At 40.3% G+C, this 25,961-nt stretch overlaps 1 protein-coding gene across 3 annotated transcripts in view; it reads left to right on the forward strand.

Annotated features, from left to right (window-relative positions):
• The window catches only part of WDR89 (WD repeat domain 89), a 48,487-nt gene continuing 23,471 nt past the window's right edge, over nt 946-25,961 (forward strand). The window contains exons 1-3 of one of the 3 annotated variants that reach the window (XM_013967231.2): nt 961-1,028; nt 15,577-15,728; nt 19,493-19,617. The gene's annotated coding sequence lies outside the window, so the exon portion shown is untranslated. Of the gene's footprint in view, nt 1,029-15,576; nt 15,729-19,492; nt 19,618-25,961 lie in introns of all 3 variants that reach the window. The other 2 variants (XM_005685958.3, XM_005685960.3) reach the window with 2 other exon arrangements.

Genomic DNA, 25,961 nt, shown 5'->3' on the forward strand with positions numbered 1-25,961 from the left:
CCTGGCGGGTTACAGTCCATAGGGTCGCAAAGAGTCAGACACGACTGAAGCAACTAAGCAGCATCAGCAGAGGCACAGTAGTAAAATGTTTTAAATACTAGTATTTACCTTTACATACATGAAGACCTTCTAGTTTTCCTAAGTGTCCTTTGGCTTTAATACTACTGATAAGCGAAAGGATAAGAAAGCACAACGGAAAACAAGAAAACCACAGTAACTATCAGAGGTTGTTAACATGGAAGAAGTAGCAACAACAATCACATTCAAAGCTATGGGACACTTGCCCCCAGGACCACAAATCCCAGGATTGCCTGGGGTGGACGCGGAGCTACGTTCAAACTGATAACTTTTTCAGCCAATGACACAGCCAAGTCAAAGACCGCGAAAAGGCCAGACTCCTCTGCGTTCCAATACTGAAGTCATTATTTAAAAGTTCTGAGTGTATATGGGTGTTTCAGGGCCCGATTCGAAGTACTAAGTATTTCTCACCCGCAGAAACTTAATGGTCAACGTACCAACTGTCTACCCGAGTCTGGCTCGGTGGTAGTTCTAGCGTCTAAACGCTGAAAGGAACTCACGTCGCCTTCTGTCAACGGAAGGACCCAGTCGCCCAAGGAAGAGGCGGAACTCGCTTTCTTCTTGCCCTTTCTTGGACACGCTGCCAGGAGACATACGTCTTCTTTACAACCAATGAGTTATTAAAACTTCCGTTAACGTAACGTACTTCCGTAACGTAAAGGGCGATGTTGCCAGTCCCTATACGGAAGCTGGGTCTACGTCTGCGCAGATGTCTAGCGTTCTTCCAATCCGGAAAGAGGCCAACTCCCGACATTTCTCCTCACCTCCCCGCCCCACCTCTTTCCCCGCCCCTGGGCAATGGCCCGCCTCTCTGCTGTTGACCAATCCTCTGCGAGCTCCTTTGCACGTTTACCCAATCAGAGAGATGGAGGGTGGAGTTCCGGTCGTCGGCTAGGCTACGAGTCTGTGCTCGAGTTCGTTCTCGCACCAGTCGTGGGCTTCCTGGTCAGGTATATTTTTCAGGCTTTGGGTGGGTAAGGTTCTGGGGATGGGCAGCTGTCTTGACGGTCGGGGACAGTGCCAGCTGACTCTAAAAAACCGAAGTCGCTGAGCCTGTAGCACTAGGGGCAGAAGGAAATTAGGGGAGGCGGTGAGAGGAGGGAGCCACGTGTTGGGACTTCTGGTGCAGTGATCCGAGCCCCTGGGTCATACCCGTGCTGTCACTGCTCCGCCGATCTTCTGAGGGTTAGGTTGGTGTCGCCGAAGCCGTCCTGTTTGGGTAAAAAGTAAGCCCCTGTTGGTCAAGTGTTCAAGGAGAGGTAGCTGGGACCTATTTTTCCGCTACCCGCACTCCCTCCCCTCGCATTCTTTCCTACCCACCTCCTGGATTGGTTAATTTTCGGGATCAGAAAAGCAGATTCTCCTCTGGGAAGAGACGTCCTGGAGTATGTAGTACGAACTGTGAGACTAGCTACTCTGATAAGCACTTTACGTGTATTATGTCATTTAATCCACACAGCAACACCTGGAAGGGTAGATACTCATTTTCATGCGGAGAAACACATTACTCGTCTACGTGTTCTCTTCAGCTTCTTTCTAACCACTTGCGTGTGATATTCGGTTTCTATGCACGTAAAATTAAATTATGGTATTGCTTGTAAAATGTTGGCCTTGTTTTCTTTTCTAACTTGAAGTTATTTTAGAAGTTAATACAACATACCTAGACGTAGATCGATTGCTGTTGTCGAGGTAAAATAATCTAGTAGAAAGACATCGGAGTAGGAGCCATCTACTAACCTTTAACTGGGCAAGTCACCCTCTCACGCTGCTGCTTTTTCCACTGCAGAATTGAATTCAGTACCAGATTTGACTGCTTCCTAGAGTTGTGAGGATCAAATGAGATAATGAATATAAATTATTGATGTTAACTACATAGGACTCTCTGATTTTCAGTTTCTTTCCTGTAGAAGCTAGACTACCTTTAATATGCAATATATAATATACTTAAAATATTATACACACACACAATACAGTGGATAACATGCAGCCTATTACCACTTGAGTTGAAATACCTCTTAAGCCTATGTAGCCCACTTAGCTGCTTATCCAGGTTTCAGGATCTTATTCCCTATTAATGCAGAAATGGTACTTGTCTGGTTTGTATTCTTATCTTGCACTGCTGTAGACAGCATAAAGCAAAAATAGTTCAGCTCATTTAACTGCTTTTCTGAGTTCTGATTACTTCTGGAGACTCTGAGAGGAAGTCCCATTTCTTTGCTTTTTTTCAGCTTCTAGTAGCCACTTATATTCCTTGACTTGTGGCTCCTATATTTTAAAAGCACATCTCTGAAATCTCTGGCACCCTCTGCCTTCCTCTTAATGGGCCATTTGTGTTTACAAATAGGTCCCACCTAGATCAGTCAGTTCAGTCACTCAGTCATGTCCAGCTGTTTGCAACCCCATGGACTGCAGCATGCCAGGCTTCCCTGTCCATTACCAACTCCTAGAACTTGCTCAAACTCATGTCCAGCGAATCAGTGATGCCATCCAACCATCTCACCCTCTGTCGTCCCCTTCTCCTCCCATCTTCATTGTTGCCCAGCATCAAGGTCTTTTCCAAGGAAAAAGTTCTTCACATCAAGTAGCCAAAGTATTGGAGTTTCAGCATCAGTCCTTCCAGTGAATATTCAGGACTTATTTCCTTTAGGATGGACTGATTGGATCTCCTTGTAGTCTAAGGGACTCTCAAGAGTCTTTCCAGCAACACAGGTCAAAAGCGTCAATTCCTCGGCACTCAGCTTTCTTTATAGTCCAACTCTTACATCCATACATGACTACTGGAAAAACCATAGCCTTGACTAGATGGACCTTTGTTGGCAAAGTAATGTCTCTGCTTTTTAATATGCTGTCTAGGTTGGTCATAGCTTTTCTTCCAAGGAGCAAGTGTCTTTTAATTTCGTGGCTGCAGTCACCATCTACAGTGATTTTGGAGCCCCCCAAAATAAAGTCTCTCACTGTTTGCATTGTTTCCCCATCTGTTTGCCATGAAGTGATGGGACCGAATGCCATGATCTTAGTTTTTTGGATGTTGAGTTTTAAGCCAACTTTTTCACTCTCCTCTTTCACTTTCATTGAGGCTCTTTAGTTCTTTGCTTTTTGCCATAAGAGTGGTGTCATCTGTGTATCTGAGGTTATTGATGTTTCCCCCGGCAATCTTGATGGCAGCTTATGCTTCATTCAGCCCAACATTTCACATGGTATAATCTGCATACATGTACTACTCTGCATATAAGTTAAATAAGCAGAGTGACAATGTACAGCCTTGATGTACTTCTTTCCCAGTTTGGAACCCGTCTGTTGTTCCATATCCAGTTCTAACTGTTGCTTCTTGACCTAGATTTCTCAAGAGGCAGGTCAGGTTGTCTCGTATTCCCATCTCTTTCAGAATTTTCCACAGTTTGTTGTGATCTACACAATCAAAGACTTTGGCATATTCAATAAAGCAGAAATAGAGGAAGGAAGTTCACGGTTCACGTACAGTTGAAACCTGGCTCAGAGAATTTTGAGCATTCCTTCACTATTATGTGAGTGCAGTTGTGTGGTAGTTTGAATATTCTTTGGCATTGCCTTTCTTTGGGATTGGAATGAAAACTGACCTTTTCCAGTCCAGACCACTGCTGAGTTTTCCAAATTTGCTGGCATATTGAGTGCAGCACTTTGACAGCATCATCTTTCAGGGTTTGAAATAGCTCAACTGGAATTCCATCACCTCTACTAGCTTTGTTCGTAGTGATGCTTCTTAAGGCCCACTTGACTTTGTATTCTGGGATGTCTGGCTCTAGGTGAGTGATCACAGCATCATGGTTATCTGGGTCATGAAGATCGTTTTTGTATAGTTGTTCTGTGTGTTGCTGCCACCTCTTCTTAATATCTTCTGCTTCTGTTAGGTCCATAGCATTTTTGTCCTTTATTGTGCCCATCTTTGCATAAAATGTTCCTTTGGTATCTCTAACTTTCTTGAAGAGATCTCTAGAATTTCCTGTTCTATGGTTTTCCTCTATTTCTTTGCATTGATCACTGTGGAAGCCTTTCTTATCTCTCCTTGCTATTCTTTGGAACTCTGCATTCAAATGGGTATATCTTTCCTTTTCTCCTTTGCCTTTAGCTTCTCTTCTTTTCCCAGCTATTTGTAAGGCCTCCTCAGACAACCATTTTGCCTTTTTGCATTTCTTTTTGTTGGAAATGGTCTTGATCACTGCCTCCTGTACAATGTCACGAACCTCCATAGTTCTTCAGGTACACTTTCAGATCTAATCCCTTGAATTTATTTGTCACTCCCACTGTATAATCGTAACGGATTTGATTTAGCTCATACCTGAATGGTCTAGTGGTTTCCCACTTTCTTCAATTTAAGTCTGAATTTTGCAATAAGGAGTTCATGATCTGAGCCACAGTCAGCTCCTGGTCTTATTTTTGCTGACTGTATAGAGCCTCTCCATCTTTGGCTACAAAGAATATAATCAATCTGATTTCAGTATTGACCATCTGATAATGTCCATGTGCAGAGTCTTCTCTTGTGTTGTTTGAAGAGGGTGTTTGCTATGACCAGTGCATTCTCTTGGCAAAATTCTGTTAGCCTTTGCCGTACTTCATTTTGTACTCCAAGGCCAAATTTGCCGTTATTCCAGGTATGTCTTGACTTCCTACTTTTGCATTCCAGTCCCCTATGATTAGTCAACAAAGGTCCATCTAGTCAAGGCTATGGTTTTTCCAGTGGTCATGTATGGATGTGAGAGTTAGACTGTGAAGAAAGCTGAGCACCAAAGAATTGATGCTTTTGAACTGTGGTGTTGGAGAAGACTCTTGAGGGTCCCTTGAACTGCAAGGAGATCCAACCAGTCCATTCCAAAGGGGATCAGTCCTGGGCGTTCATTGGAAGGACTGATGTTGAAGCTGAAACTCCAATACTTTGGCCACCTCATGCGAAGAGTTGGCTCATTGGAAAAGACCCTGATGTTGGGAGGGATTGTGGGCAGGAGGAGAAGGGGGCGACAGAGGATGAGATGGCCAACTTGATGCACATGAGTTTGGGTGAACTCCAGGAGTTGGTGATGGACAGGGAGGCCTGGCATGCTCCGATTCATAGGGTCGCAAAGAGTCGACACAACTGAGCGACTGAACTGAACTGATGATAAAAAGGACATCTTTTTGGGGTGTTAGTTCTAGAAGGTCTTGTAGGCAGATAATCCACCTAGAGAATTCAGAGTAATCTGTCAATCTCAAGATCCTTAGTTTAATTACAAAATCCCTTTAACTTGTAAGGAAACATTCATAGGTTCCAGGAATTAGAGAAAGGATGTTCTGGGGGTGCATTATTTTCCTTGCCACAAAGGGTATAAAGAAGGGTAAAATAGGTTTTATACTAGCGCAGTGTAAAGACTAGTAGGATACGCTGAAAGAAAAAATATTAAGTGACTTCTGGATTGCTGTGAAAAGTGCTTCAGCTTTTCTACTGTGGAATAGAAGAGGTAAATGAGTATTCCTGTGATAATGTGAATACAAAGCCTGAATTAATCCCTTAGAAAAGTGAAATTTCTTTGAATTCTAATCTGCTGTAAAAGTCAATGTGAGTTTTGCATTCAGTTTCATAATATTTGTGTTTGATACTGTTTTGAACTGTTGCCATATCATAATCTTGCTATTCTAGGGAGAATATAGTTTATTTTGTAACTTCTTATAATAGCCAGTTTACTGTAGTCATAGGTGTGTCCCCTAGTTTAAGAAGCATGACCTCAGAAGATGGAGATGTATTATAAGGAAGTCAGCAAAGACTCAGTCTCATTCCTCCTAAGGCTAGAATATGTGTGAGTCTTCATGGAGACCTGGACTGATAGTCCCTCATCATTAATACCCTCCAGTCCCCTCAGCAAGGAGACAGTAACTCTGATGACTTCAGTTTTTACTCGTATCTTCAGAAGGTAACAATCTGTTGCTCTTATGTCTGGTTGGAATTAATAATTCTCAAGAGACAGAATCTGATGAGTGTGTTACCATCCAAGTATATATATATTGAAATAAGATAATATATGAAAGAACTCAGTTCAGTTCAGTTTAGTTGCTCAGTCATGGACCTCAGGGTCTATAGCATACCAGGCTTCCCTGTCCATCACCAACACCCATTCCCTTCTTCAAGGGATCTTCCTGACCGAGGGATCGAAACTCTGTCTCCTGCATTGCAGGCATATTCGTTACCCTCTGAGCCACCAGGGAAGCCCAAGTCCTTTTTAAGTTGGCTCCCTTCCTGTGCCATCATCAACTCCATAGGAAAAAACCTCACATCCTTTGCCCTGAAAATAATGCATTGCAGTACAGCCATTTATCCTTGTTCTGTTTGAGCAGGTATCTAGCCACAGTCTCTTGGACCTTTCTAGGGATGGCTCTTGTATCAACAGTTAGCAAGGTACCAGATCAAGGTCTGAGCTACTCTCATAAAAGTAGGCATGAAGAAAAAATTCCGCAGTAGTTTTCCACAAATAACTTTTATTCCAAAAAATTATTTTTCATCTTCTTCCGTGCTTTTATTCCTTAAAATGCATGTCATGCTACTGATTACAAAATTAGTTTTAGGCTACCTTCTTCGCAAGTCCAGTGTGAGTGGTCTGCTTCCTAACTTAGGACTGTGAGGGTATAGTACACAGTCTTAGACTCTAATATATTTTTGTACACTTAAGGTACAGTTTATTGGGTATTTTCTTGGTAATTTTAACTTTTTTTTTTTTTTTTAATCTCCCAGTAGTTTGAATTAAAAAAAATCCAAACCTAAGGTATTTCACTTGGGAGAAGGAAACGGCAGCCCACTCCAGTATTCTTGCCTAGAGAATCCCGTGGACAGAGGAGCCCGGTGGGCTGCTGTCCGTAGGGTCGCACAGAGTCAGAAATGAATGATGCAACATAGCACACATGCAACGTATTTCACTTACTAAATGTTTCTCTTTGGTTCACCAGTCTTCTGTTTCTTTGCCCTATAGTAATTCATATGAAATAAATATAGAGGAATGAATATTTTTGAAACTGTCTTTGAAACTGATAATCTCTGGGAAGCTAACATTTAAGTGATTGAGATGAATGATAGAAGTGTTATTTTTTTTTAATCCTAGAAGATAGTATTATTGTAGAGTTACATTATTTCACATTTATGCATTTAAAATTGGATTTATTTAGCTTTATTTTATTTTTTATTTTGTGGCCATGCCACGCAGTATATGAGATCTTAGTTCCCCTGCATTAAAAGTGTAGGGTCTTAACCACTAGATCACCAAGGAAATCCTCGCTTAGCTTTAAATGCAGATTTTTCTTGGATTCCAAGTTTATTTTAGCTGAATTAACTAGTTCATCATTTCAGTTAGATAACTTGTACATCATACAATAATGAGATTTTTAGCAAATAGACCCTAAAACTTCATTATGTTTTCTACTGTACATTTTCCAACTTTTCTTGGCTATAAAGCAACTTGAAAAGTATAAAGCTTAAAATTTTGGCAGCAAAATGTGATAAAAGAAGCACTTGGAGTCAGATCTATCTAGACCGTGTTAACTGTTTAACTTCTGTGAGCTTCTGTTTTCTTATTAAAATGAGGATAATAGTATTTGTCCTATTTCAGGGTTTTGAGAAGTAGATGAAATGACAAATACTGTAGTCCTTAGAAAAATGTGGTTCTTTCATAAAATAGGTTATATTAAGTATCGGTAGTGCCTTGAAAGAGTTCAAATATAACACTGATTCTATTGGGAACTCCACTAGTTCATGTGATTTTTGAAATTTTGCTGTTTCATAAGTTGACTGGACCAAAATACAATAAAAATGCTGTCTGTCAAGTCTTTTAAGTTAATATTAGTGTTAGTTAATATTTGTCTCCAAATTTCATTGTTTTGCTAACAATAGAATTTTGTAGGAAAACTAAGAGCAACCTCTGTGCCATTATAGTTAAAATTGTTTCTCTGGTAGTAGATTAGTTTCTCATATCAGTTAATGTATTTCTTTTACATGGTCCTTTGTATTGGTATATATACTGAGGTAAGTGATGGTGCCATTCTCTCTGTGGACGTTCATTCTGATCATTATTACTTCTTATTGGCTTCTTTAAAAAAGAGTGTCACTATTTCTTTTTTATTATTATTTAATTGGAGGAAAATTGCTTTACAATGTTGTGTTGCCGTACAACAATGCAATATAGCCATAACTATATATATATATCACCTCCTCCTTGAGCCTCCCTCCCGCCCACCCCCATCCCACCTCTGCAGGTCATCACAGAGCAGCAGGCTGGGCTCCCTGTATTACATAGCAGCTTCTCACCAGCTATCTTTCACATATGGTCCTCTGTGTATATTGATGTTAACATTCTCCATTCATCCCACCCTCTCCTTCCCACACTGTGTCCACAAGTCCACTCTCTATGTCTGCATCACCGTTCCTTCACTGCAAATAGGTTCATCAATACCATTTTTGTAGATTCTATGTATATGAGTTAATATACAATATTTTTTTTCTCTTTCTGACTTACTTTACTCTGTATAACAAGCTCTAGGTTCATCTACCTCACTAGAACTGACTCACATGTGTTCCTTTTTATGGCTGAATAATATTCCATTTATATATGTACCACAACTTCTTTATCCATTCACCCTTTGATGAACATCTAGTTTGCTTCCATGTCCTAGCTATTGTAAGTAGTGCTGCCATGAACGTTGGGGTACATGTGTGTTTTTCAATTATGATTTTCTCAGGGCATATGCCCAGTAGTGGGATCAGTGGGTCATATGGTAGTTTGGGGCTTCTCAGGTGATGCAGTTGTTAAAGAATCCACCTTCAGTGCAGGAGACTCAAGAGACTCTTTTCCTGGGCAGGAAAGATCCCCTAGAGAAGGAAGTGAGAACCTACTCCAGTATTCTTTCCTGGAAAATTCCATGGACAGAGGGGGCTGGTGGGCTGCAGTTGATGGGGTGGCATAGCATTGGACACAACTGAGCATGTATGCACATGTGTAGTTCTGTTCCTAGTTTTTTAAGGACTCTCCGTACTGTTCTGCATAGTGACTGTATCGATTTACATTCCTGCCAACAGTGCAAGAGAGTTTCCTTTTCTCCACATCTTCTCCAGCATTTATTCTTTGTAGACTTTTTGATGATGGTCATTCTGACTGGTGTGAGGTGATACCTCATTGTAGTTTTGATTTGCATTTCTCTAATAGTGATGTTGAGCATCTTTTCATGTTTTATTGGCCATCTGTATGTCTCTTTGGAGAAATGTCTGTTTAGGTCTTCTGCTCATGAAGACTCTTGAGAGTCCCTTGGACCGCAAGGAGATCCAACCAGTCCATTCTAAAGGAGATCAGTCCTGGGCGTTCACTGGAAGGACTGATGCTAAAGCTGAAATTCCAATACTTTGGCCACCTCATGAGAAGAGTCGACTCACTGGAAAAGACTCTGATGCTGGGAGGGATTGGGGGCAGGAGGAGAAGGGGACAACAGAGGATGAGATGGTTGGATGGCATCACTGACTCAACGAACATGAGTTTGAGTGAACTCTGGGAGTTGGTGATGGACAGGGAGGCCTGGCATGCTGCAATTCATGGGGTCACAAAGAGTCGGACACGACTGAGCAACTGAACTGAACTGAATAGTGATGTTGAGCATCTTTTCATGTTTTTTTGGCCATCTGTATGTCTCTTTGGAGAAATGTCTGTTTAGGTCTTCTGCTCATTTTTTGATTGGGCTGTTAATTTTTCTGATATTGAGCTGTATGAGCTGCTTATGTATTTTGGAGATTAATCCCTTGTCAGTTGTTTCACTTGCAATTATTTTCTCCCATTCTGAAGGTTGTCTTTTAATTTTGCTTATTGTTTCCTTTGCTGTGCAAATGCTTTCAAGTTTAATTAGGTTTCATTTCTTTATTTTTTATTTCCATTATTGTAATTCAGTTCAGTTCAATTCCTCAGTTGTATCCGACTCTTTGCAACCTCATGAACCTCAGCATGCCAGGCTTCCCTGTCCATCCCCAACTCCCGGAGTTCACCCAAACCCATGTCCATTGAGTTGGTGATGCCATTCAACCTTCTCATCCTCTGTCATCCCATTCTCCTCCTGCCCTCAGTCTTTCCCAGCATTAGGGTCTTTTCAAATGAGTCAGCGCTTTGCATCAGGTGGCCAAAGTGTTGGAGTTTCAGCTTCACCATCAGTCCCTCCAATGAACACACAGGGCTGATCTCCTTTAGGATGGACTGTTTGGATCTCCTTGCAGTCCAAGGGACTCTCAAGAGTCTTCTCCAACACCACAGTTCAAAAGCATCCATTCTTCAGCGCTCAGCTTTCTTAATAATCCATTTCTCACATCCATACATGACCACTGGAAAAACCATAGCCTTGACTAGACAGATCTTTGTTGACAAAGTAATGTCTCTGCTTTTTAATATGCTGTCTAGATTGGTCATAACTTTCCTTCCAAGGAGTAAGCATCTTTTAATTTCATGGATGCAATCACCATCTGCCAGAAGGTGATGACACCCCACTCCAGTACTCTTGCCTGGAAAATCCCATGGACGGAGGACCCTGGTAGGCTTCAGTCCATGGGGTCGCTAAGAGTCAGACACAACTGAATGACTTCACTTTCATTTTTCATCTTCATGCATTGGAGAAGGAAATAGCAACCCACTCCAGTGTTCTTGCCTGGAGAATCCCAGGGATGGGGGAGTCTGGTGGGCTACCGTCTATGGGGTCGCACAGAGTCGGACACAACTGAAGAGACTTAGCAGCAACTGCAGCAGCAGCCATCACCATCTGCAATGATTTTGGAGCCCAGAAAAATAAAGTCAGCCACTGTTTCCACTGTTTCTCCATCTATTTGCCATGAAGAGATGGGACTGGATGTCAAGATCTTAGTTTTCTGAATGTTGAACTTTAAGCCAACTTTTTCACTCTCCTCTTTCACTTTCATCAAGAGGCTCTTTAGTTCTTCTTCACTTTCTGCCATAAGGGTGGTGTCATCTGCATAACTGAGGCTATTGATATTTCTCCTGGCAGTCTTGATTACAGCTTATGCTTCTTCCAACCCAGTGTTTCTCATGATGTACTCTGCATTTAAGTTAAATAAGCAGGGTGACGATATACAGCATTGACATACTCCTTTTCCTGTTTGGAACCAGTCTGTTGTTCCATGTCAAGTTCTAACTGTTGCTTCCTGACCTGCATACTGGTTTCCCAAGAGACAGGTCAGGTGGTCTGGTATTCCCATCTCTTTCAGAATTTTCCACAGTTTATTGTGATCCACACAGGCAAAGGCTTTGGCATAGTCAATAAAGCAGAATTACTGTAGAAGATGAGGCGAAGAGGCTCTTGCTATGATTTATGTCAGAGTGTACTGCCTATGTTTTTCTCTAAGAGCTTTATTGTTTCTGGTTTTACATCTAAGTCTAATCCATTTTGAGTTTATTTTTGTGTATGGTGTTTGGAAGTGTTCTAGTTTCATTCTTTTACATGTAGTTGTCCAGTTTTCTTAGGACCACTTATTGAAGAGGCTATCTTTTCTCCATTGTATTTTCTTGCCTCCTTTGTCAAAGACAGGGTGCCCATAAGTGTGTGGGTTTATCTCTGGGCTTTCTATCTTGTTCCATTGGTCTATATTTGGGTCTATGTTTCTGTTTTTGTCCCAGTACCATACTGTCTTGATGACTATAGCTTTGTAATATAGTCTGAAGTCAGGAAGTTTGAGTCCTCCAGCCCCATTTTTCTTTCTCAAGATTGCTTTGGCTATCTGGGGTGTTTTGTGTTTACGTACAAACTGTGAAATTGTTTGTTCTAGTTCTGTGAAAAATTCCTTTGGTAGTTTGACAAGGATTGTATTGAATCTGTAGGTTGATTTGAGTAGTATAGTCATTTTGACAATATTGATTCTTCCAATCCAAGAACATGGTATATCTCTCCATCTGTTTGTGTCATCTTTTATTTCTTTCAACACTGTCTTATAGTTTTCTGCATACAGGTCTTTTGTCTCTTTGGGTAGGTTTATTCCTAAGTATTCTTTTTGTTGCACTGGTGAATGGGATTGTTTCCTTAATTTCTCTTTCTGATTTTTCACTGTTAGTGTATAGGAATACAAAGCATTTCTGTGTATTATATTTATATCTTGTGACTTTACTGTATTCATTGATTAGCTCTAGTTTTCTGGTGGCATCGTTAGGGTTTTTTACATATAGTATCATGTCATCTGCAAATAACACCATTTCTTAAATTTCAACAGAGCTAGTGAGGTTAAGAGCACAGATTCTTAAACCAAACTACCTAAGTTGAATACTGGCTCCAATTATAACTACTTTGTAGGCTGTTAGGAGAGTTAAATGGGTAAATATTTGTGAAGTGCTTGAAACAGTGCCTGACACACACTATTTTTTTTTAATTTACTTAGTTTAATTAGAGGCTAATTACTTTACAATATTGTAGTGGTTTTGCCATACATTGACATGAATCAGCCATGGATATACATGTGTTCCCCATCTTGAACCTCCCTCCCACGTCCCTCCCCATCCCATCCCTCAGGGTCATCCCAGTGCACCAGCCCTGAGCACCCTGTCGCATGCATTGAACCTGGACTGGCGATCTGTTTCACATATGATAATATACATGTTTCAAGGCTATTCTCTCAAATCATCCCACCCTCACCTTCTCCCACAGAGTCCAAAAGACTGTTCTATACATCTGTGTCTCTTTTGCTGTCTTGCATATAGGGTTATCGTTACCATCTTTCTAAATTCCATATATATGCATTAGTATACTATATTGGCTGACACACACTATTAAGTAAATTCCTTCCTTGAGGATTTTATTCATATATCATTCATCAAGTATTAATGTGAAATAATAGCAAGAAGAGAAGAAGCTCTAGATGATGACATATTTTAAATTATATTTTGTACCTGACATTATTTTAAATCTTTCTTTAAGCCTATAAATACTTGGAAATTTGCACATCTAGGCATCTAAAATTGGCACTGGATTTCACATCATTGATATTGCCACCATCTTTTTAAAAACTTCCTTAGTATGAAGGCTTTCCACATATATATGCTTTAAATATTTTAACTGTATGTCATTTGGTTGTATGAATTCATTTTTGTTAGTGCCAGTAAGAATTATAATAGCACCAGTTTATATTAAACTATTTATTTTTAATTTGGCTACACTGAGTCTTCATTGCAGCATACAAAATCTTTTAGTTGCAGCATGTGGGATCCAGTTCCCTGACCAGGGATCAAATCTGGGCCCCCAAGGAGCACAGAGTCTTAGCCACTGGACTACCAGGGAAATCCTGAATGGCCATTTTAAAATGCTTTGTGAAATATGTTCTTTATATCATTTGAGAGGTAGTATAAGGAAGTATTTAAGACTGTGGACTCTGAAGCCAGGTTTGAGTTCCAATCCCTGTTCTACATTTGTGAGCTGAGTGACCTTTGGCATGTCACCTACCCTTTCAAGCTTTACTTTCTAATTGTAGAATAGGGAAAGTAAGCGTATCTACATTGTAGGGTTGTCTGGGAGGGTAAATGAGATACTCATATAAGGCATTTAGAACAGTGCCTGGATTATAGCATCAGTTCAGTCTATCCTTAGTTACTGTTAATGTCACTGATGTATAAAGAAGAATTGGTAAACACAGTAAGTAGAAATGTGAGGAAACTAAGATTGAGACCGAATCTGTGATTTACTGAGGGTCACATGCAAAAAGAAAAAAGTGAGGGCCCTCACTTCTAGTGCAGATGTTTTCCCATGAAAAGAGTGTCTCCTTTTCTACCGTTAACACCTTTTTGCTCACACATAATGACTAGGTACATCCAAGAGGCATGTTCCTTCATTTTTCATTGTGTTTCCAACTCTTGGCTGCTTGTTAGAATATTTTTATCTTGGTTCTAACTCTGTCAGACTGCTGCTCTTTCTCCATGAATCCGTCAGTCCTGCGGCATGCATGACAGGCATCTGTTTTCAAGAAAGGAGAATAGATATCGAAACGGAATTTTTCATAGTTAGTTTATTTTAAAACATTTGACTTCATTAGCCTATCGTTAATTTGTATTTCATGTAGCACTGAATTATTTTTGCAGAGCTATTTTATTCTCTCTAAACTTACCCTCCCCCACCCTGCCCTGCAATTACAAAGTCGAACTGAAGTTATTTCTTAGGAACTAAGAAAGGAGCTTGAAAATCACACAAATACCCTGAGCCATTCTAAAAATAGGAAGGATGCAATTTGTGAATCATCAGTTTATTTTTTAAAATTTTGAAAGATTATAATTTGGATGTATTTTTTTGGCATCAAAAACATGTTTATATCATATGAGCAAACTAAGTAGTATTTAGTGCTCTACACTGGAACTTTGAAATTTTTTTGATCCTGTAACATGTTTCGTGAAGGAAGAGTTGCATTTTGAACATTTTTGCTCCAAATTTGGGTGTGTAGGACTAGTTATTAAATTACATTCAAATCATCAGGTGTTTGTTTGCTAAATACTTTACACATATAGGGTGTTGTTCCTAAATCCTAGCCCATTCTTCAGTTGTGCTTTCATGGTGCTTTCTAGGAGGTCAAGTGAATTGACCTCAAAACTGTGGTTATGGGTTGTTGTTGTTTAATCATTATTGATAAGATTATTACTATTTTTAATTTCTCTAGAAAGGGGATAGCTACTTCTAAAGGTTGGTCTGTGTGTGTGTGTGTTTCCCGTCTTTGGCTATCATTGTTTTACATCTGTGGGTAGTTCCTTATCTTTGCCACCTTGTCTGCCTCTCTTGAGTGTGTTTCGTATGTGCTTGTATTTTTACACACCTCTCATGGGAAGTAGGATTTCCTGAGGCATGCTGTAGAGTTAGTCTCCAGCTGATAAAAGATTGATATTAGAGGACTGAAAAATATAGTTCCTGTCCTTAAGAAATTTATACTTTATACTGGGGAAAGAAGCGAATATAAATATATAACATATACAACTAGGGATAAATAACATTTTAGTATATTTAGTATGTGATTGCTAAATGAGTAACAGTTGATATTTTGGCATTCAGAGTAAGTAGAAACACTTTAGGTTGAGTTAAGAAGGATTTTGTAGTACTGGTGAACTTTTAGCTAGATCTTAAAGAATGGGTATTATCTAGGTAACTCAAAATGATGTAGGATTCTTGGGAAGAGTAGCAACTCTTTTAGCAGCTGTATTGTGGAGAAAATATTTTGCCTATTAAAATGTTGTTGAGTCTCGGCTTGCTATAAAATAGACTGTGTAATTCACATGTTCAAATGTCTGCAGCCCATGTGAAACAACAATAGAATGTATGTCATACTTTATGAAAGTTATTTAGTTGAACTTAAGAAATGTTCCTGAAATTATATATTTGCTTTTATTTCTGATATACTGAATGTCAATATTTTTTACAAGATGAAGTTGGCATCTAAGAATAAAACGCTTACATGCTGTTTCTCCTGTGAGAAGTAATTTTCCCATTCTTGCCATCTTTGTTCAGGAGTCAGTTAGCTGTTGAATCAAGTGTTTCCTGTCGTGCTCTGTATCAGGCATGAAGGAAGTTATTATAGTTGCAGACGAGAGGTAATGGACAACAGGAAGACAGTGGCAGGACGAACAGTGAGGAGGTGGATGTGAAGGGCGATTTTCAAGGTAGGCTTTATTAGCTGGTGGAATCTTGTCCTTGGCCTCCCTTTAGTCAAAGGTTATTCTGAGATTTTGAGTCTTGGTGACTGAGAAGACTGTGCAGTTAACAGCGATGAAGAATATATGTTCGAGTTACATTTTTCAGTATATTTAATTTCAAGTTTTAGCAGCATGTTCGCCTGGTGGGCTACAGTCCACGGGGTCGCAGAGTCGGACACAACTGAGTGACTTCACTTTCACTTTCACTTTTCAGGGGTAGAGGTCTAGGCAGACATTAGAAAAACAGGATTAGAATTTTGAAGAGAGATCAGCGTTGAGGATAAAAGCTAGGAGTTCACATAGAGGTAGTAATTTATTATTGCCTGGGGAAGAGAGGAAAAGAACAACTAAGAAAGTCTTAGTTGTCCTGGGAACAGTTTAAATTTCTTCTGTTTAGAGACTTTGTAAATGATGTTTTTTGTCATTCTCTAATTTTTGCAGCTGTTGCTTTTTTTCCCTAATAAATTACTTTAATTGGAGGCTAATTACTTTACAATATTGTGATGGGTTTTGCCATACATCGACATGAATCAGCCACAGGTGCACATGTGTCCCCCCATCCTGAACCCCTCTCCTGCCTCCCTTCCCACCCCATCCCTCTGGGTTCTCCCAGAACACCGACTTTGAGTACCCTGCTTCACGCATTGAACCTGCGCTGATCATCTATTTCAAATATGGTAATATACACGTTTCAACGCTATTCTCTCAAGTCATCCCACTGTCGTCTTCTCCCACATAGTCCAAAAGTCCGCTCTTCACATTTGCGTCTCTTTTGCTGTCTTGCATATAGGGTCATCATTATTGTCTTTCTAAATTCCATATATGTGCATTAATATACTGTATTGGTATTTCCCTTTCTGACTTACTTCACTCTGTATAATAGGCTCCAGTTTCATCTACCTCTTTAGAACTGACTCAAATGCATTCTTTTTTTTATAGCTGAGTAGTATTCCATTGTGTATATGTACCACAACTTCTTATCCATTCATGTACTGATGGACATCTAGGCTGCTTCTATGTCCTAGCTATTGTAAACAGTGCTACAGTGAACATTGGGGTTCATGTGTCTCTTTCAATTCTGCTTTCTTTGTGCACCTGTTGCTTAATGGTGCTAGTCATTGGTGCCAAGAGCAAAGTAGGCAAGTATTAAAAAAGAATTTGATAGTTTAAGTCCAAGCTAAATGTTTAGTTAGAATTGACAGTACATTATTTTCAGTCCTTTTTATCCTTCACATCAGATCTATATAGTAAGTGTGGAATTTTTTTTTTCTCTTAATATCCGGCTTTTGCAGGATGGTTCAAGAATTAGGCCTTTTGTTGGTTATTTCTCTGATATCAGGATCTTTCACTATGTTCAGAGAAAAGGAAATGAGTTTAGAACTTAACTATGTTCTTATCTTCCTGTGATATGGCACAGAGTGATTAAGAACACTGGTCTGTCCTATTGAATCTTTACACAAACATAAAACTATAAATATTTATGTTTAAGGGTTTTTACCACTCTTTTGATTTCTATTTCAACAGATCCCTTTTGGCTATTCACCTAGACTTTGAAATGTAAAAGATGTCTTTAACTATCAATTTATAAATATTTAGAAAATATAGCCTTTTGAATGAGAGATATGGTGACATGATTATAAGCTCTCCAGTATCAGGAAGCCTCATTCTGGCTTAATCTTATTTTAAGTACTGATTAACAGTGGAAATTAAAAGAATGTTAAGGTGTTCTTCCTACAGTGTGTATATTCAATTTGATGTCAGTTGTCATGGTTAATCATGGGCTTCCCAGGTGCTGCTAGTGGTCAAGAACCCGCCTGCCAATGCAGGAAACGAGAGACACAGGTTCGATCCCTGGGTCTGGAAGATCCCCTGGAGGAGGGCATGGCAACCCACTCCAGTATTCTTGCCTGTAGAATCCCACAGACAGAGGAACCTGTTAGGCTATGTATGGTCCATTGGGTCACAGAGTCAGACATGACTGAAGTGACTTACCACAAACACATTGTTAATAGCATAGGTATGTGTGTGTGTGTGTGTTTATATATGTGTGTAAAATCTAATAAGTTATCCTGCAAGTTTATCATTTGACACTTGCATTTCTTTGAAATTTTCTATGTTGACACTTACTAGTCTTATGGGCCAGCCATCATTTTGATCACTTAATATGTAGTAGTTAATTTGTATCTTATAACAACCCTAATAGGTTGTCTTATAACAACCCTATTAGGTTGGAACTGTTAATCCCTGTTTAAAGAATAGAAGCTGAAACACATAGCTAGTGAAGTCAAAATTTGAACCTTGACAGTCTGGCAGTGTACTCATCCTCTTAACTATTGTACAGTATCTATTTCTCTAAGTCTCAGTTTCCTCACCTAAAGGGCAGTAATAAAAAGATTATTTTTTAGAGTTACTGACTGGTAGGACTAAATAAAGCAATGCTTGTGAAGAGACTGATTCAGGATCCTAGATATCAATGATCAGTTAATACTTATTTGGCTACTTTTTGGGGGTTCGTCTGTTTCTTTTTTCTTTGTCTCCTTTAGAGTTTTTATTTTTCCTCTGCCCATTTCTTTTAACTGGTGTTTCAGGGTTCCATTCTTGACCTGCTGTTGTATATCATTCTGTATAATTCCCCTTCAGGAGGTTCATCCACTTCCCTAGTTTTTAACTACTGCCTACTTCCTATAGGTCAGTGATCCAATTCTATACTTTCCTCCTGAGTTGTAAGCTAATGTATCCAAATGTCTGCTGTACATCCTCCTTTGCCTACCCCCACATGACCCTCCAGCTTGACGTGGATAAAACTATAAAAGGTTTTAATCTAAAATGAAACTAAAGGATGGAGAAGGCAATGCACCCCACTCCAGTACTCTTCCCTGGAAAATCCCATGGGTGGAGGAGCCTGGTAGGCTGCAGTCCATGAGGTCGCGAAGAGTCGGACATGACTGAGCAACTTCCCTTTCACTTTTCACTTTCATGCATTGGAGAAGGAAATGGCAACCCACTCCAATGTTCTTGCCTGGAGAATCCCAGGGACGGGGGAGCCTGGTGGGCTGCCATCTGTGGGGTCACACAGAGTCGGACACAACTGAAGTGACTTAGCAAAGGATATGAAATGGAGAATGTCACACTTTAGCTCTTAGAACAGCTAAACTTGAAGACTAAGAGACTGATTTTCCATAAATGCCTGATTTATAAAAGATTTAAACTTAACCTCTGACCAATGAATTGCTCCCCATCTTTGAGCCAGTTAACTCTGCATGGCCCCTAATTGGGCTCTCCCCTTTCACACTCTTGCCCATGAATGCAACCCATTCTTAACCTTCTTCAGTGGACTCACCTATAGCTCACTGCAGCTTTGTGTCCTGAATTACAGTATCTCCGCTGCTGCTACTGCTAAGTCGCTTTAGTCATGTCCGATTCTGTACGACCCCATAGACGGCAGCCCACCAGGCTCCCTCGTCCCTGGAATTCTCCAAGCAAGAACACTGGAGTGGGTTGCCATTGCCTTCTCCGAATATCTCTGCTACTCCTGAATGAACTGGATTTTTGGTATCTCGTGTAGAAGGGAATGGCAATCCACTCGTGTTCTGGCCTGGAGAATTCCATGAACGGGGTAGCCTGGCAGGCTACAATCCATGGGATCACAAAGAATCAAAGATGACTGAGCGACTAACATACACACACATTTGGTGTCTTGAGTTTGCCTCAGCTTACCTCTTTTCTTTTAGGTTGACCTTACATGGTGTCATAAGTGGGATCTGAAGGCACCAACCACTTGAACCTCTGGAATCAAGTGAGTTTCCTGTACTTGAGTCCTTTGCACTGTTAGCTTCTGTGAGCCATTCTAACTTTGGTAAGTCTCCTCAGAGCTCAAGCTGCCTTCTTTTGTTTGAGCTCTCCTATTTTATTTAGGATCTAGATAGAGACAGATTGCCCTTCTGGTAAGTACTCTTGTTTCTGATGATTGTATCTAGTCATCTGAATGTGCTAAAGGTACATTTAGTACTGAATGTACTAAAGTATTCCCCCACAACCACCGCCTTGAGGGATCCTAGCTGGTTTTATGTTAAAAAAATTTATGGTCTTTCCTCATGTGCATGTTTGACTAAATAGACCAATTTTACTAAGGATGACACAGAACTCCAATGGCCATTATGTGGATACTTTCATCACTGCAAACTTGTTTTCTTTGAACTAGTTAGAAGACCATGGCTACAATATTAAGCAATCTGAGTAGGATAGTTATTTTAATTGGTATCTAGAGGCTACTAAATGTTCATGATTCTAAAATTGCCTCCTTATTGTTTCTAAATTAACTGAAGCAAATAAACAACCAAAGATGGATTTAAAAAAATCCCAGGTCTCTTCCTCAGGGCTAACTAAGGTCCTTTCTAACCCCACTGTTCTGCCTCCTCCATATCTCCCTTTACCCTTCCTGAGTCTCTTCTCTGAATTTACTTTCCTTACCAAACAGAACCCATTAAGACCTTCTTTTTCAAAATTAGACCTTCTGAGGATCCTACTAAAAACTGCCCTAGATTTCCTACACCCCATGGACAAAGGGCAACATAAGGGCTGTAATAAAGGATTTCCCCTCGGTAACTGAAGATCCCAATATATTTGCTGAAGAATTCAAGGCTATAACCCAAACCCACCAACCTCATCTCTCTAATCTCTGTTAATTAGTCTACTTGCTTGTTGGAGAAGGTCAAGCCCCACAGTAGATTAAAACTGCAGCTTGGGGAAACCCTGAACAATTTCTAGGGTTTAAGTTAAACCAACCATTAGTCCTTTTATATGGTTAACCTCACGACAGAGCCAAACGGCTACACAAAGCCATCCCTGGAGCCTTCCCAAAACCTGTGGACTGGAATTAAAGTCAGGCATGCATCCAAAAGCCTGCTGAATCCTTCCATGACCATTACAACAAACTCCAAACCATTTCCAAAGGAAATTCTGGACTCTCTATAGCTGTTGAGTCCTCTCAGGTAGCTTTTAATTCCATGTGTATAAATGGCCTACATAAGGACTTATCTTTATTTGTCAAAAGAACCTGTATCAAAGGGGAGAGAGTGTTCACCCCTGACCTTGTCAATCTGGCTAATAAATTAGCTCACACCATATAAGATGACTCCAGAAAGAAAAAAAAAATGATAACCAAGATTTTGAATCTACAGCACCAATGGATGGAAACTCCAAAGCAAATCTATCCTACAAGAATGTGTCATTGTAGAAAACCTGACCAGGAGAAAGGATTGCTACAAATTGAACTCCAAATAGTTACAACCTCAGAACCATGGCCAAATCCAGGAAGATGGTGGGGCTTCAAGGACACACGGGGACTGTCCCTGTTCTGCCATTAAATAGACTGGGGAAAACTACTCTCCAGACCAGGGACAAATTCCTTACAGTGTTAACTGACACAGGGGCTGCTCCTGTCAGCGCTCCATCCCACTGCAATTGAACAGTCCTTTCTCTGGAGTACTATATATGTTCAAATAGTGGGAGTCTTAAGTGAACTGCAATGTAAACTGCAATGTGTCCCTATTTCTCAGCCCATATTTTTTGGTCTGGACCTTTTGTAAGGCAAATGTCTGCTTCTTCTCAGTGATTTGGGTCCCAAACATTTATTGGGATGAGATTTTTCTGGAGAAACACAATGCTGCCATTTTTTTCTATCAAAAGGTGTAAGTAAAAAAAAAAAAAAAAAGGTGGAAGTATCTCTTGAGATTAAGTTCAACACTCAGGAAAATTCAACCCCCACTGCCATTATTTGCACTCTACAAACCAAGGCAGTCCAAACTTTGCGCTCATCTGCTCTATTAAACCTAGAATTCCCTGATCTTTGGGTAAAATCCTTAACTGAAGGCACAATTCATAGTGCCCTTCCCATTATGATCCAGGTGGACCCTCCGAAACCGCTCCTAAGAATAAACAAATACCCCATGAATAAGGAAGCTTACAGGTCATAAGGCAAATATAGAGGACCATAAGGCCCAGGCACTTAGTATTCTTTGTACTATCTTTGTGTTAATAATACCCTTATTTTGCCTGTTAAAAGAAAAAACACCAGTGGCTGAGAATGGAGATTTGTGCAAGACCACAGGGCAATAAATAGCATTGTAATTCTCTGCCATCCCGTGTTTTCTAATCCCTGCGTGCTATTAGTATCCATCCATGCTGGAAGCACCTTTTACATTTTAATCAGTTTAGGCAGTGAGTTTTTAGTATCCCTGTTGAAAGGGATAGTCAGTGTCTCTTTGCCTTTACCTGAGAAGGACAACAGTACGTCTGGACAGTCATGCCTCAAGGCTCTAATGAGGCCTTCTTACTTCTCACAATTTTGACAGGCTAATTTAAATGACATAAAATTCTCTAGGGGCTCCACCTTACTACTACATTTGGATGAGCTTCTTTTTTGTTTGCCCTCCTAATACTTCTTGCAATTTGCTGAAAATCTCAGCCCTTAAGGGACACACAGTCTTGAAGGAGAAATTACAATTTGTCCAAACTCAGGTTCAATCTTGAGGACATTTAATCTCAAAACAGGTGCTATACCTAGATGCTGATAGGCTTCAAGACTTTTTAAACTTTTCAAGCCATAAAAGCAAATGTTTCTTGGTTTTGGTCTTTTGGCCATGCCATGCAGTTTGTGGGATATCAGTTCCCCGACCAGGGGCTGAATCTGAACCTTGGCAGGGAAAGCCCAGAATCCTAACCACGAGGCCACCAGGGAACTCCCAAAAGCAAATGTTAATTGTGAGGTTTTCTTGGGCTAGCTGGCCATTGGCATAATTGGATCCCAAATTTCTTTTTGTTAGTTCAGCCCCTGTATACCCTGCTAAAGAACACCAGCCTGACCTCATAGTTTGGGATGATCAAGATAGCTTGGCCTTTAAGATCTTGAAGGAAAGCTTAATAAGTCTACCTGCCCTTGGACACCTAAATTGTCAGCTACCCTTTTCCCTTTTTGTATATGAGAAAGAAGGGAATACCCTCAGATTACTTACCTAAAACCATGGGGCTATCACCAACCTCTAGGTTGCACAGCCAACAATTAGATGCAGTGACCTGAGGATACCTCCCTCCCTCCCATGCCTGAGAGCTATGCCTGCTTCCACTCCTTTAGCAAAAGCTACTGAAGAAATCGTTATAGGATCCTCTTTAATCATCTTTGTACCTTAGCCTGTTGAGCCTCTCTTAAATTTCATGCCACACTAAACATCTTTCAGCGAGCCATCTTACCACCTATGAAATCCTCTTACTTACCTCCCCTTGTGTCACTCTTATTCACTCTAACAGTCTCAACCCTGCTCTCCTTCTTCCCTCTTGCAATGATGAAATTCCCCATGTCTCTTTGACTTTGATGGATCACCTCTTGACCCCTCATGATGACTTACAAGAAAGATGTAAGATGTAAGAAGAAAGAAGAAAGATGTAAGATGTAAGAAGAAAGAAGAAAGATGTAAGATGACTTACAAGATTCATAAGCTCTTACCCTTTGAAATAATTACAGGTCAGTCCCTGCTTCCTTTGACCTACAAATAATAAATAGGGGACATACTTCAGTTTTGCAAAGGTGTAATTAAATCCACTGAGAATAATAATGCTTTGGAAAAATCATCTTTCTATGGCATGCTCCCAGGAGACAAAGATGTGAAATACCACATTTGCAGCCTGGCCTGTGGGAAAAGGCATCTCTATAAAGTTTCCTTCCAACTTTGTTGGAAGGGCCCCTCACAGGTGTTGCTGACTAATGCCTGTGTTACTAAGCTCCGAGGGGTGGACTCCTGAATTCGTGCGTCTCTTCTATAAAAAGTGGATCTGCAACCTAACTGATGATTCAAAGGTAAAATTTTCTAATGACTGAAGCGAATGACATCACAGATAGACAGCCTTCCTGAGATAACCAGACCAGGCCTGTTTCTTGTTGCTTAAAGTTCTAATGGTCCTTTCTCTGGATTTCTTGCTGCCTCCACATTTAGCTTTAGCACATCCTTTGGTTCTCTGCTTAGAAAAACTCCCAGATTCTACCAACCTTACTGATAGTTTGACTTGTGCCAGAGCTAATAACACTTGTGATGAACCTGAACTGGTAGCCTGGGTATTATCCTTAGAAGGATGGCAAGGTCTCTCTGGCAGAGATATAGTATTTTCCTTTGGTCCCTTTGAACTGTTACACATTCTTCCTTCTGGCAAATTCGCACCAGATGTTACAACATTCCACTGGGTTGCCCCCCACCCACAGAGGTATGCCCCTCACTCAAGTCTGGACTCTTACCCATAATCTTCCTTTGTGTTTCAAAAACGTTAATGGGACTTGTAAAAACTCTGTGGTGGGGTAACAAAAATTATAACGGTACTGGGGGATGGACAGCGGATGTCCTTCCATTCAATGGTAATTTGGTTGATATGAAATCTAGTAAGTGGTGGGAACGTACCTTCTCCCTGGAGATTCCCCAGAACTACATCAGAACCTCACCCACAACACTCCAACTCTCCCATTCTTCCAAATATATAGAAATTTAAGATGTTCTTATAGCCATTTCCACCATGCTGACTATCATGAGCTATATGTAAATGACTGTTTTGGGTCATGAGAGCTCTTCTTTTATCAGAGGAAAAAAAAATACCTGGACTAAAGGGCCCACTTATGCCCTTTATTCAGAAACACTGGTTATTTCTTTCTGTGTGGAAGGAATATGCATTCCACATTCCCGCTTGAATGGAAGGGACACTGTGGAGTTGTTTCCCTCACTCCTGACGCCAGAGTCCGGAAAACCCTCCCCTCCACTGGAAGAACCCACTTGGGTTCTTTCTCCTCACAACTTAAAGGAGCATGTGAACCTTTTGTTCAGTTAAAGTTGTAAAGCAGTTGTGGGTTTAAAATATGTCCATAAATTCTTAAATATTCTTCCTTTCAATAGGTGGAACCTAATTGTCCTACCTTAAGTGGGCTGTAGTTAGTGACTCTCATCTATCAAGTAAAATGTGTCAAAAGTGACAGTGTGGTTTTCAGGACCAGATCGTGAAAGGCATAGTGGCTTTGTGTGTGTGTGTGTGTGTGTGTGTGCTTTATCTCTGTCTCTCTCTTGGATCACATCTTCTGGGGAAAGTCAGTTGCTACATCTTGAGGACACTCAAGCAGTTCTGTGAAGAGGTCCATCTGATCTGGAATTTAGGCATCCTACCAATAACCAGTAAAGAGGTGAGGAAGCATCCACAGTGAGGAAGCATTCTGGGGAAGAAAGTCCTCCAGCATCAGTCAGGCCTTCCACTGACCACAGTCTTCGCCACCATCTTGACTGTAGCTTCATGTGAGACCCTGGGTCAGAAAAACTCGTCTAAGCCCCTCTCTTACTCTCAGAAAATGTGTGAAATAACGAATGCTTATTGTTTTAATCTGCAAAGCTTTGAGTAATTCACAATGCAAAAAAATTAACATGCCATATTATCGTTGTCATAGGGGTTTAATTTTAATAAAATGTGAAAACTAAGAAATCAATGTGAAAACAAACAAAAAAACTAGGATGGATATAATTTTGGATGGATGCCCTCTAATAACCCTGTAGTAGTTAGAAAAGGATTTGAGTGTGTCTTTGGCTGTCTTTTCCCCCTTGGGTTAGAGTAATAAACTGTGAAAAACCAAGTCGAAACCTCTCCATAGTCATGGGAACTACCTTCAGTGCTTCTCTTAGAGCTTTTGAATAGCAGCAAACCCAGATAGATAGCCTAGCAAAAGTAGTCTTACAAAACCACAGAGCCCTAAACCTTACTGCACAGTAGGGAGGAACCTGTGCCTTGCTCTGGGAAGAATGCTATTTTTATGTTAACAAATAGGGAAACACAGTGCATGAACTAAAAATTATGGACAGTATCAATCTCTTCTGAATTAGGCCAAGCCCTAGAACTTAAGACATTTTCAAGCTATTAAGTATAGGTAGCTGGGGAAACTGGTTGAGAAGTCTGTTCCAGTCAGTAGCTAAAATTGGACTTCTAGCCCTGGGTATAATCCTTCTAATGAAATTTCTACTGTCTTGTTTCAGTAGGCAAATGCCTTTCTCTCAGATATATGTACAAAATAAAGTTCATAAGGCTTATCCTAAGGCTTAATTGACCATGAAACCAAATTGACTCCCTTAGAGAAGTGTGACTGAAATTCTCCATGTTTAAATGAGGCAAAAAATCTACTTGTCA

This window comes from Capra hircus, chromosome 10 (genome assembly GCF_001704415.2).
Source record: "Capra hircus breed San Clemente chromosome 10, ASM170441v1, whole genome shotgun sequence".
Taxonomy (NCBI): Eukaryota; Metazoa; Chordata; class Mammalia; order Artiodactyla; family Bovidae; genus Capra; species Capra hircus.